This window comes from Argiope bruennichi, chromosome 1 (assembly GCF_947563725.1).
Source record: "Argiope bruennichi chromosome 1, qqArgBrue1.1, whole genome shotgun sequence".
NCBI classification, from domain to species: domain Eukaryota; kingdom Metazoa; phylum Arthropoda; class Arachnida; order Araneae; family Araneidae; genus Argiope; species Argiope bruennichi.
In genome coordinates, this window is record NC_079151.1 from 90070347 (window position 1) to 90074056 (window position 3710).

Sequence of the window (3710 nt, forward strand, 5' to 3'; positions counted from 1 at the left end):
TTCTAAATTTTTCCTTATTGTTCATATCCGACAGTAAAACATTTTCTATAAATTTTAAGTACTTAACAACCGTTTTTTAATCACATACTGAATCTTCCCAGTGTTCATGTCTTCCAGTAAAATGTTTATTACAAATGTAACCAATGGTTCAAATAAAATTTTAGGTAATGTTTTATTTTTCCAAATGTTTTAAAAACATTTAAATGCATAAAAGTATATTATCCCATTTTATTCATTAAAGTAACATTACCAGATGAGTTCCGAAAAGATAATTGCGCCATATGACTCCAGGAGCGTTTTCTGCACATTCCTCGAGCTTGACTGCTGGAGCAGGGCCATTTCATATTCAACCTTGAGGATAATTCCGTTGGTATTGACCCAGGCGGAAAACCATTGGCTAGTCAAGCGAGCTAATTGAATATCCAGTCTACAACAAGCAATCTGCAAAATTGATTAGGCATTAATTGTGGATCAGATGTGTCTGGCCTACATTGACGCGTGTCGTTAATTCATTCATCTCGAACTCGAATAACAATTTAACAGATGGGTTAGCGGAATTTCTTTAATCATGTCTTTTCCTTGAGTGTAAAATCCTTCTAATCGTTCAATGCTAGAATAATAAACAAAACAAAAAGTGATTTTTGGATTCGATAACTTTAGTAAAAAAGATAATTGACGCAGACCTCCCAGTAATTCACGATTCTTGATGAGTCTTATGGTAGTTTTGGTTTGTTTTTAATTGTGTAACTTGATAACAGTGACTTAAATCATTTTATCATTTCGTGACTGAACATCATAAAAAATATTACAAGAAAAATTACATTAGTTTCTGAATAACATACGTTGAAATTTCGAAAATATTTTTGTCATTAAAAAACTTTTTGCGATATGGTTTTTAAATTATAAATTGTGAGTAGTAAATAAAGATAACTGTACAAATAACTAAAAATTATCCAATGCTTAGAACCAGGATATTTGGCCTTGTTCGACCTTTTAGATGCCAAAATATTGCCGAGTGCTGGCAATTGAACAGTATCATATAAAAACAGTGTTAATTAATTATATTATACAGAACCATTGCTGATATTTGCAACCAACTTATATATCTGGAATTAGTTTCTCTATTAAGCTGTTATTTTAAAAAAATTACTTAAATAAATTCTGGTATTTGATAAATAATGTAGAACATAAATTTAATGAGTCTACTATAAATCACTGAGCTCACTAATAAGAAGCATGTACTATTATATAAAAGCGGAAGTGAAATTCTAATTTGGAGTTAATATCCGAAGACAATGACGATTGAATAATTATATAAAACAATATTCAATGGATTTTAAGCTATTCCATCTCTTGTAGCTTAAAATCCACCATAACAATAAAAGCATTGTTACAAATTATATATATATAATTCAATTTTAAAATTGGAAAATAATTGTAAGAAAATGAAATTATTATTAGTAAGAATTTTTTAAATACTAAGATTTTGTAAAAATAATTTTTGTTGAAAGATATAAAATGATACCAAGGAAGCTTTTCTGAACTTTTGGTGTATTCAAAATGCAAGAAATATCACTGCCACATTGAACAAAAATTTCATGAAGAACGGACAAAAATTATACATTGTTTTAATTGGCCTTGATTTCAAAAGAAATTATCACTTTACTAGTGTCGACAGAATATGCGATTCTCTATTTTTCTAATTCTAAGTCATTCCCATCGTTTCATGTTATAATTCGAAAAAAAATTGTCGAAAACTTTTACTGTAATATCTAGTATTATTAGAAGAATATATTTCCGAGCATTGTAAGAAATTTGCATGGGTGACAAATTGAAACCCAGACTCAAACTAATTAAAATTCAATAAAGGACAGTAGTTTTAGAAAAAAAAATTAACAGGTGTTTAAACATTACGTGATGCAAATAAAATACGCAACAATTTTACTTGGAAGAATCTAATGAAAAAAAAAAAAAAAAACTCTGCACTTCATTTTTCTGTAGCTTCATTTTAAAATATTGCCACAATTTCATATTAAAACACCCAAAAGTCGTCAACTAGTAAAGAATGAAAAAAAGGAAGGTCAAATCCATATTATCCGCGAAAATTTATTTCATACTGTGTATTCCTTTTCCTTCACTCAATTCTTATGTGCTGGTTTGTAGGTTTACGCACAAACACTACAGTTTTTAAATTTGCAATATCAAAAAACGAACTTTGTTCAAGACATTTTAAAACCTTCTCGTTTATCATTTATTTGCAAATTTAAGAAACAAGACATTAAAATTGTCCATCTGGTACACTCATGAGTCAACTGCACAATAATTCAGTTTTTAGTCAACTAAATTCTGTAGTATTTAGTATAACAATTTTAAATGATTGAATATCTGGATATTTTAGCTCTTCATTTGAGTTTGGCATTAGTCTTCTGAAAGTTTTCGAAAAATGCACAATTGATCAAAAATTGACTTTCTAAATATACATTCCCTAATATATTAATGTGGCAATTTGGAGAGTGGTCATTTAATGGATAAAGTCAATTCCAGTTTGCTTTACCCTTGCAAAAGTGACTGATCTTCATACGTGGTCAGTATGCAATTACAAATTTCTACATTATCTAAAAAAGTATATGAAAACTGGAGAAAGGCAGTGTTCATTACATTGATATTAGAAGTCAGTATCATTTCATTTCTTGAATAAATACGCCAAACAATATTTGGATGGTTTAAAAGCAAAAAATAAAAATTCTATTCATTGCTTTTTCTTTAATACCAAGCTTTAAATGTCCTTCATTCTCTTGTTTTTCAACGTTTTTTTTATCAACCGTCAAGCATAGAAAGATGACTTAACCTGCTGCGAAACAATTTTTACAAACCAAATGTGATGTTCATTCGATTTACATAGTTTTTCACTTCTTTAGCTTTGAAATCGTACAATTCCCATAGGCTAAAAGTATTATACAACATGCCATTTACAAACATTCCTGCTCCTACGTTCCGCATGCGACTCTTAATGAATTAAAAGCTCAGATATTCTGCCCGAGTTTCCCCTCGTGTATTCCTACTGGCCATTTAGATTCAATATACTGGGGGTATGGAATATAAATTTTACAGAGCATATTCTTATTTTTCCCCTAACTGATGTTTTACAAGAGATTTCCATGCAAATTTCAGAATGGATTCATTTGGAGTTTATTGTGCAAAGAGAATTACTTGGCTTTTCTGCGACAAATAATTGTATAAAATGGAATGATTCACGAATAAGAAACAAATATTATTCAAAGCTGTATAATTCTATATCGTATTAAACTAGTGATGTTTAATTTTCACAACACGCTCATGCAAAATCACTTAATGCATGGTGCAATTAAGTGCACAACTTTTAGAAACTTTGGGTTCATTTTATAAATTTGTTAATATGTAAATTGACCAAATTTAGCGTGTAATGAAGCAGATATTTATGTCTAACACTTAAAAAGCCACAGTATCACCGTCATGTCCTTGACTAGACAAAAGCAATTTTTATCCGATTAGCAGTTTGAATTAGAAAATATTGTCTAAAATTTACTAACCAAATTTAATGAGTACAAGTACAATGTCGAATACGACATAACTCAATTGGTTATAATCAATTTCTTTGCGTTATCAGATAATCAATGCTTATTACGAATGAAATCTATTTAAGAGTAACGAAATATGCACGAGACTAAATG